The sequence below is a fragment of the Anoplophora glabripennis genome, unplaced genomic scaffold (genome assembly GCF_000390285.2).
Source record: "Anoplophora glabripennis isolate ALB-LARVAE unplaced genomic scaffold, Agla_2.0 scaffold18, whole genome shotgun sequence".
Taxonomy (NCBI): Eukaryota; Metazoa; Arthropoda; class Insecta; order Coleoptera; family Cerambycidae; genus Anoplophora; species Anoplophora glabripennis.
In genome coordinates this window covers 1,962,263-1,973,150 of record NW_019416221.1, presented here as the reverse complement: position 1 = coordinate 1,973,150, position 10,888 = coordinate 1,962,263, and positions in this window count along the sequence as shown.

Below are 10,888 nucleotides of genomic sequence, written 5' to 3'. Positions count from 1 at the left end.
ATATCGAAATTCTATCCACTTTCTTAGAGAACTGCCTACAATGTTGTTAAAATAACCGCATCCATTTTTCATATTTCCCCGACGACCGTACATGTTCATTTCTGGGAATTAATAAAGATTTCAATTGTGTAGGAAATTTAAATGCATATAAAAATTCTCATATCCTTTGCCACCCAGAGAAGACCCGGATGTGACTCTTCCACTTCGTTTATCCCCCGACGTTTCCACGACGGCTAAATCAAGCCGAACACACTGTATAGTCCTGTAATCCTCTTACTAGACAGCGAACATGTGTGTGCAAGGACTAAAATAATGCAGCGTTTCGAATAATGCGCAATAATTTCAATAATAACTCGCAGCGTTCGGCTCGCATCATTACAGAATTAAGCTAACGAACTCGTTATAATACATCTCTCGTGCACTTGCCGTTAAAATAATCCAATGGCCGTTAAACAGGTTTTCTTAAATGTAAAACGGATGAAAGGAGGTACGTCGATGATAAATTCGGTGACGCAGGGCTATGTTACTGACCGAAAACTTATTATTTAAAATTTGTTGATATCCAATGGCAGTGGCCCGAAGCTACGACGGCTATTTTATCGAGATTTCAGTTATTTTCTTGCTTTGTTATGTTGAATATATTAATATATCGTCCGTGTAAACTAGACTCATACATTGTAAACCTGATAAAACATGATTCACGGTTCTTTGAAATGTCTAAGGAACATTTTTTAGTCCAAACGGCATCCTGAGGGACTCATTACCTGTTGAGAATACTGTTTTTTTCTCAATTTCTTTAGGATACATTTAATGCTATCCACTGGCTAAATCCCATGTTGCAAAATATTTATCCCGTTTTTTTAATACAGGAACAAAAACTTTTTTTAATATAGGAATAACAACCGTTAGAAAAGCAGAATAATCTAGGTACGGTTTCCTTTGAAAAAGTGTACCGTTCTGTTCCATATTTTTCCATACACAGTTGTGTTCATATACCAGAAAATTGATGATAAAAATGAGCATGCACATAGACATTAAAAGGAAAGTGAAAGCCAGTATCCACCACAGAACCGGGACAATATTTCGCGCCAGAAAGAAACGAGTGAATAACAAACAGTTGGATCGGAAAAGTTTTTGCAGTCAAATATTTCAAAGTGAATCCCACATAATAATTCTAAACACATGTCACATATCATCAAGTAAGTGTAGTCTGCACATTTTGCTGCGGATAATATTTCATGACTAAACAAACGACTCATGTTGCCGACCCGCCTTTTAGCTGACGTGTCAGGGGCGTCAGAATATTCCCGACGCCCAATTTAGAATACCCAAGTTTGCTTTCCAGGCAAGTACCTTTAAAATAAGATTAAAATTAAATTAGGTGAATTTCAACGGCGCCAGTGGCATAGGTAAAATTTGTAGGGCCAACTACCAAAGGTATACAGCATAGCAAATATTCATAAAACGGTTCTAACCCTTTGCTTATGACGATTTTTTGGTTCCAAGATTAATGTATAAATAAATATATTGTTGTCAGGGTGTTGACAATCACCAGGCGAACGAAAAACCGCCTCCACTGCCAAAGAGGCATGATTAAACCGAATTTAATTTACCCGTTTATAATTCACGACGCAGAAAAGTCGTGGCTAGAATAATGAAGGCCTTCTAGGCTCATTACCATTGGCACGTTCGATATGCACTTCCGAAAGACAGTACCGTACCGTCAGTTTTTCGGTTTACTTAATACATGATAATTCGTTGATTAATAATGATATATTCCTTAGACTACAGCTTAACGGGAGGTTCCTTAGGTGAAAATGGGTTACGTACTTGTCAAAAGTCGAAAAAACTTCTGTATAGCTTTATTTGCTCCCTGTATATTTTTTTTAAGAAACTTGCTTTCTGCGTCGAAATTATAAGAATTTTACCGTCACTGTGCATCATCATCTCAGAATTATTAAACATAAAACACACCACAGAAATGAGGCAACCCCCAAATCCAAAGCCAAAGGCTGTGCGGAAGGGGGCTACACTTGAAATAACGCGGACAAACACCCATTATCCATCGACTTTGCCAGTGCCGACGCCAGGGATCGAACCTGGACCAGAATAGGAAGTCTGGCCGAGAAATGCTTTTGACACCCTGTAAGTACCTCGAACGAATTTTTCTCCTTGAAATGAACCTCTTGAAATAATGTACCATTTTTTCAGTATATAAACGTATTTAGTTTTACTTTTCTCTCTGGTTTCGAAGTGATCAGTATAGTCTGTTACGCCCTGTAGGCACACCGTATAAATCCGATTTATGTGAATATTTAGCGCAGCTTTCTCTCCCGTCGCGTTTTGTTGGGACGGTTTACTTAGCAGATAGTAATTATTAAAGAATTTTATCAGTGACTATGTCAACAAACGTTTGATGGGTCGTTCCTGATTATTAGAATTTGTTTGCCGACAGGTGAGTCAAAGTTAGGAAATACAACAAGCTAAAAAAAACGCATGTTGAGAGGTATTTTTACTGATAATCGAGTTTACTGTTACGTAATATGAAGTTTATAATAACGCTGATATTGATATATTAAATATATAATACATAAATGTCGAAAATGTCAAGAAATGTTCTAATGTACTTCAAAAATATATGTTATACATTTCTATGAACACGAACATGACACTAAAAAAATATATGTGTCGACCACGCCCTGTATAAGATTTTTACAGTGACCTTGTATTTACATGAGAATTTTTTTGAAAAATTGCAAGGGTCTTTGCAAAATCATCATAATTTTTATATTTGTGTAAAGACTTTAATAAATATAAACTTGTGAAGTGTATTGGTAAAATTATTTACCTTTTTTCAGTGTATTTTATTCCTGTTAATTGTATTTCATTTAATTAATTCGTTTCTGGTTGAAAATTTCGACTCAGCCGACTGTATTATCAGATAAAACAATATAATTATTCGTATTAGAAAACAAATATAATTCAAACCGAAACTTTTAACTTTTAACAATAGAATGTAATAACAGCCTCAATAATTAAATCCAATTAAACTGGCTTTGATCGAGGAAGTTTTAATTCAGGCATTCGAAATTTCTGTTTGTTATTAATTATGTAGCAAATTCCTTCGGATTCTCATATGCTACGGTATTGACAAGGAATATTTCTCCCTTTCCACTTCAATTTGTCAGATATTTTTATCATAAATGTTCTTTATTATTGCACTGAGTAACAATATTTCACTTAGCGACTTGTTTGGATAACCTGTAACTTGATAACATCATTTTGTGTACGTACGTCGACCGTTGCGTAAAATACAGCGTCTCATTTTCGAGTTTGCATTTGCTCGATCTGTCGGTATTTGAATTTCTTAATGATATTTAATAGTGACATAACCCGACAGTCGTGTTGTGCAAGTCGTCTACATATTTTTGTATACATGAATAAAATTACACCGGTGGAGCTCGGTTTTCTGTGCTTTGTTGGGAATTTTCTAATAAAAGTTTGTGTAGAGATGGAAATTGTATGAAATATTCAACGATAAATTTTGAAATGTCGAGAGTTGTATTACAGCTTGACCGAAATCATCTTGTCGGCGAGTATAAGATACGCAGTGACAAAGTTACCAGACTAGTACCGGAGCTCATTCTCTGTCTGAACCTACTGCCCTACTATGAAGGTTCCCTGTGTTTTTTCATAATACTACATAATGTGCCACAAGGACGGGAAAAAATTAACTTATTTAGAATGTATTTTTTAGAAGTGACAACATAATTAAAAACAGCTGCATTGTTATTACGTATTGCTGCTCGGAATTGATAATAATAGTTAATCCTTATTTATAAACATATTTTTAACCTTTTAATAAATATATCTATAAATATATACGTCTAATGAATTATTAATTCTAGATACCACAGGAATATTCTAATAACGATTATAACCATGCAACTACTGTAACCATTTTAAGTTGCTGACGAATTTTGTTGAAATAAGATTTTTTGGCTCATAATCATAGTGATCCTGTTTCAAACGTTTATACAAATATGTAAATATATAGTTATTTTTAAAAAAAAGGAGTAAGTATTATTTAGCAGTCGAGGACGATTTTGCGCCCGAGCGGAGCGAGGACTGGCAATAGAGTCCGAGACTGGTAAATTATACTATTTTGCTATTTTATCTGCCACAGTTCTACCTACATCTAAAAACCTCATCACCTAAAAAGTCAAACGTTGTTGCAAAAGAACAAGTCAACGATTTTCTCGTTCAGGCACCCGATAACACATATTTGCTAATGAAGGTAGTGACGGTCTTAGGCATTGCAGGAGCTTGCCGTTCTGATGAGTTACGCAAACTTACTTTGGACAACGTCAATTTAAAAAATTTCGATGACCTTATTGTAGTTACAATTCTAGATTCTAAAAATGGTATGTCAGGTACGTTTACAATTACTTCTCGTCTGGGTTCTGTTTCTCACCTAGAAATTCTCAATTAAAACTGAAATTTCACGCTTTTTTATGCGCTATCAAGCAGGTAGATGTTACAACCAACCAATCGGCAACAATACCCTTTCTATAATTCCTAATAAGATTGTACAGTTTTTAAAACTAGAACATCCTGAAACATACCTAGGTACAGGCCATTTATTCCGAAGAACATCGGCAACGTTACTGGCTAATACAAAAATGGGTTCAAAATGACACTTCAACTCTAGGTTGTAGTAGTACGTCGCATCATGCTGTTTTAATAAATAAAAAAAAATCATACTTTTAAACTCATTCAGTGTTAGTGTCATAAGCTTAATCAGCAGCGTGCACAGGTGGTTGTTTTTTTAAGTACACCACTTTTTCCTGAAAAACAAACTCCTCAAAAAGGTTTGTCGAGATTCTTTAAAATACATTTTTTGAAATTTTGTATTTAGACGACGTTTAGTAAATTTTCTTTTTGTATAAATTTTCAACCTCTTTCACGAAATCTTATTACGCAAACAACAAAAAGTATGGATTCTTGACACCTTTCCGCTTATCGAAATTGTTGCTCAAAAATCGAGGACATTATGTGTTGCATTGTAACTGTAATTCTTACAGATTAAGTTGAAAACTGACTTCGTCGCCAGTGTCTTCCCAGCGTAAACAGGGAATTCACGCTGCTGATTGCGATAAATGATTGTCACTTGTCGCTGGATACGGCTGGGTTGCGTTTGCAATTAAACTGGTCGAACAAAGTTAAGAACTTAGGCTAATGCGTTTTGAAAGTGTAAAAGTCCGCAAAATATACAGGGTGTTTCATTAAGGGCGGGACACGACCTCGCACAAATTTTTACGATACATTTTTCAAGGTGAGAATTTCAAAAATAAATTGAGCTTGTCGATCAGTTACACCTTACTACTGGAGTAAATTTTATTTCTTTCAAATATGTGCAATTTTATTTATTTATTTTTTTATTTTGAATAAATTTGGTATACCTATGTTAGTTAAAAGTCAAAATCCATTTTTGAGATAACTTTTACGTATTGAAAAGAGACTACAGGTTTCTAGTTTCTCTTGAGGTAGTTCGACATAATAATTTGTCCCATACTTAATGAAACACCCTATATACACACTCTTCATATAAATTTATTTCAGTCTGTATTTCTTGGAAATAAGTAATAATCTTTACTTTACTCTCTAATACTCTTTTTATATGCCTTTTGTAACGCAAAATACCTCTTCTAAATGCAAGCGGAGATAATTTTAAGTAATTTGCGATTCGTCATAGTGTGTGAGGTTCGTTACATGTGCACTTAATTCTAAATTACATTTATTTGGATTGTGTATGCTGTGTCTATTCTGTGTAATTTTAAGTATTGCTTTCTTCTTTTGTTATGCCTAGACAGTTGTGTTATAGATAAAAGAGAAATATACCAGTACATATGTCTATGCATGTATTTTTTACACTTCAACTATTTTCTTGGTATTGAAACTTATTTTCTTCTGAACTTACAATGTTTTAAACCGGTACGCTTTCCATTGTCTCAATCGTCATTGTTATAGTAATTTTGATGCCAACCAACCTTATTTCTTCAAACCCGCTATTACCGACTACTGTCATAAATCTCTGTTCTTTGTAGCAACTATTTTTTTGGTACAGTGTTACAATAGCGACGTCGTAGGAGTCTGTCCGCCTTCTGTTCGTTAGAAAGCAAATTTCGATTGCGAGTCATGTATGTTTTCTTACTTCGTCGAAAGAAGCGTTTCGGTGGGCGTGAGGAACTTTACTTCCTTCTCTGTCGAAGAAAATAAATTAGAAATGTATGTTGGGCAATTGTTTCTGTCCACAGAAGCCTTCGTCAAGGTTTCGCGGCCTTCTATGTCCGTGTAAGATTAAAATGCATCGGCTTAAGTGGCTTTCTGATGGTATTGATTTTGTGACGTACATAGTGTCCTACGATTTGGTTTGTTTTTGCAATTCCAGCCCTGTATAAAATAAAATAATTTTCCCGAAAGGCTTTATATCACAGTAGTTGTATATGCACATTTCTCTCGTGATAATTTTGTTCTATGAGTGGAAAAATTATACACTAGTTGTATACAATAGTTTGTCCACTATCCAAAAATATATGTTAGAAATTAAATTATAATTAATTCCGTTGCTTAAAATGACAGGAGTTAAAGTAATTATTGATTATTGATCTTGATTGATTGATTATTGATTGATTGCTTGCTCACATAATAGTAAGAATAGAAGAATTTCGACACTTTTGGATCGAGTTTGCACTTTTGCTGAACAGATAGAAAAAAAAATAGTTTAGATGCCATTTTTAAGAAACATAGATTCCAACTATTTTGACAGTTATTTCTTATTTCCCACTTTCTAAAATGTTAATTCAAATCGCTACTAACCCGATCTTCGTTACGTAAACTGTGATAGGATTATAAAAACTACTTTATATCTGACACTCTGCGCATATGAATGCCAAATGGTAATCGTGTTTACATTTATTCATAGTTAATTTAAATCTAACACTAAGAACGACCTCTGATTTAAATTGCCATGGTATTATGTAGAATACCATAATCTTTTTCCTTACAGCGTGACGTCAGTTGAGGTGGTATGTGCCTATAACTCGAGATCGTCTTGGTTGAGCAACAAGGCAACTGCTAATAAATGTTTTTTGTTGACACCGCTAATGTACTTGAATGTTTGATTTCTGTTTGAACGGCACTTCAGTTGTAATTTGTGACTACTGTCAGTTCTTTTATGGCGGCCTCTTGTACTGTTACATAAGCCTTTATATCCAGGTAAAGGTAATTAGTAAGTAAATATTTATTTGAAATCAGTTATATCATTTTTTTAAAGGTATAGTCTGTCTGAAGTCAGTTGAACGTGTATAAAAACGCCTAGCAATAAAATTTAATGAGTTTCATAGGCGTTCCTAAAAAAGTTTTCTGCTAATGGTAAAAAATTATAATAATTTGTATATGATGTGTAGAAAACTTCTATTATTTGTTCATTTGGCCAACAACATGTTTTAATTATTTATGTCCTCAAACAATTTTATTATATTGATGGTAAATTTCGTTTTGTTCTTTTTCTAAAAGTCTCCAAAATGCCATGTTGGGATAATATTAGTAAACAAAATATCCCTCTTATTTCTCCCTTTCGCAATTGTAATAGGAATGATTAATAGAAGGTGCCTATAATAAATTAAAATTACCTGAATCACACCAAATTCCGCATTGCTGCACTGCAATGCTAGGCAATTTGTCAACCACTTGTCAACAACTGAGATTTATAGCCCAGTCGCCCAGTGTAGTTGTGTTATCCCCCGTTTGCCCGCACGCGCATTCTTCAACTGGGCGTATACATTTCTACCACTTCCAGGCTTAGTTCGATCAGACCTGTACATGGGTAAGTATGGCTAAATAAATATGGGAACAAGTTTTTCAAATATTTCAGTGCCGAGTTGCTGCGTCAGCGATCGAACCTGGTACATACTGCCAACCTGTTGGTTCTTCAATTGAGATCGGAGAGACTATACCTATTGTTGGTTTGGTCTCGCCTTTCAGATAATTGATTTATGATATAAACGAGTTACTTTTAATGGGAGAAAATATTGACGAAACTACAGAAAAAAGGTTTAAACAATTAAAGAAAGTGTAAACAAAAAAACACTGATTAATAGCCCTATTCGCGCATTAAAATTCGTTGTTTCTTAACTGTCATCATTGCGCAATTGAAAGTCTTGTGTTTCGCTATAAGTCTATTGTGGGTAAAATTGTACTAATCGAGTGTTATTATTGTCAGCGATTAGTGTTTTATTATTAGGTTTAATAGGGTTGTATAACGCACAATGAGGGCTCTATCCGTTTTATGTACAAATAATCCATGCTCTGCCACGACAAGCTTATTACCAACGACGCCAAGGTTTACCTACTACAATTTTATTCCCAGACAAAGCCTTTTTTTTACCTACAACGAAGTTTTAAATTTTCACAAATCACACTGGTTTAATGAAAATTCCCAAACTCTATCATGGTACTAATTTTCAGCATCGCTTCTCCATTAAATTTAGAACTAAACTGCCTGACTGGACAACATTATTTTTTCTTAACGAATGAGGTGGCAACATCGTTTACTGTAACTTAAGATATGCCGCGTCATATGATTTAGTGTAACTGGATAGCAAAATTTGAAGTTGATAAACACCCTCGACTATTTTTTTTTTCGGTGTTTTTCATTGTTCAGTTTCGGAGAACGTTGCCAATCAAATCCTATGGCGTGTGGGCCACCTTAGATTTCTTTTTCTTTTCGCCGTACGAAAGTGACTCGGCTATAATGGTATTGTAATCCGGTGGATTATTTTGGTTGTGTCCGTAGCGCACTACGTGGTTTCTGACTGACAAAGAACTAATGTAGGTATGTATATCTATAATTAATTATAGAAATACCCTCCTAACTCGCGTGGAAGTCATTGAACCGGGGCACCGCAAAGCGTAAGTCTAAATGAGTAAGACCAAATGGCGTTTAATGTGGGTTTTTGCGGTGCCGCATATAGGCCTCGGAAAAAAAATGCCACGCATCGTACACTGAGACAAAAGTATTAATTGGTCTATATAAAAAAATATATAAATATGGATGGTAATTTCGCGAAAACAAAGTTTAAAACTTCTTAAGAGTTGAACGACTTCATTAAAACTTATTAAAAGGCAGAACTATTCATTTTGGTGAGAAGAATTATCTATGAATTGCGATAAACTTGTTTTTACAAATTGCTGTATAGTCTTCCCGATATCAATCGAAGAACCAAAAGATTGGCAGTATGTACCAGGTTCGACAGCAACTCGACATTGAAATATTTGAAAAACCTTTTCCTATATTTATTTAGCCATACCCATTACAGGTCTGATCGAACTAAACGTAGAAGTGGTAGAATAGAAATGTATACGCCCAGTTGAAGAATGCGCGCGCGGGCAAACGGCATATAACACAGCTGCACTGGGTCACTGGGCAATAAATCTCAGTTGTTGGCAGTGGTTGACAAATTGCCTATCAGTGCAGTATAGCAATGCGGAATTTGGTGCGATTCAGGTAATTTTAATTTATTATAGGCACCTTCTATTAATCATTCATATTACAATTGCGAAAGGGAGAATTAAGAGGGATATTTTGTTTACTAATATTATTACAACATGGCATTTTCTACACATTATATACAAATTATTATAATTTTTTACGTTTAGCAGAAAACTTTTTTTATAGGTCCTCTGCGGACCCTAAGGAATAGGATTGAACGTCGACCCCCGGTACCTTTGAAATGGACAACTCATTGTCCAAAGAAAAGATTTTGGTTTTATTTTGTTTATCTGTTAGAATTAGATTATTCAGATGTCTTTATGAAACTTTCCAGAAAATATAATAATGATTCGAAGTTTCTAACCTAGAATTCTGAAGTTTGGCTGTATGGATTTTTTACGACCTGAAAACACGCCTTAACCCCATCATTCATAACATAACTTCTGTTACTCCCTAGACAGAAAACGAGTAAAAATCGATCTTAAGACCGTTTTCACGTACTCTGGATTTTGACCTTGACGTTATTATTGCCATACGCATTCACCGAGCTAGATAGCGCGCGACGGTTCGTGGAAAATGATTTATTCTCGTTTTTTTTTTGTTCTTAGTTCATTTAGCAAGGCGAAACAGGTTGCTGGTTTGCATGAATGCGATCGACCGGCCAATAGCGCCTGCCGTAGCGCATTATAAACTAGTTTATTGACTACTTACGTAAAATAAAACAAAACCTGACAATTACACGCGTGAAGGGAGCATTTAAAACGCTGAAATCTGCTGGTAACGACTCGGACACGCGAGATGTAAGAGGAAAAAGTTGATTTGCTAGTTGAAATTATAATATTTTATAAGCGGGGTGTCATTTTAGATGATAATTTTGACACACTTAATAACGCTGGATGGATTTCTAATTGACAAAACCACTATACGGGGTTTCCCTTTTAAGGCTGGCGATTTATAGACAAAAAATCTCACTTTTAGATGAATTATAGAACAAAAAAAAATCTCTAAATTGTAGAAATGTTAAAAAATACAGTGATTCCAAATTTTCCGTTAAAGCCATCCCCAAATGTAGCAATGCGTATGTGAAATAAACGCGACAAGGGGCCTGAAGCACGTTTCTACCCCTTTCTAGTCGCTGTCAGTAATAAAACAATGTGCAAAGTGTCCAGCGCACGAAGCCCCGTCCTAATCGAGGTTGGCCGTGACGGACAAAGTTGACGGCTCGATCGGGTCATAATAGAGAGGACGTAATAGAATATGTATGCGGCTTCCAAATGGCGGTAATTACTTTTTTTACAGGTGGAAAAAGGTAACAGAGGCTCTGAAAAGCACCGT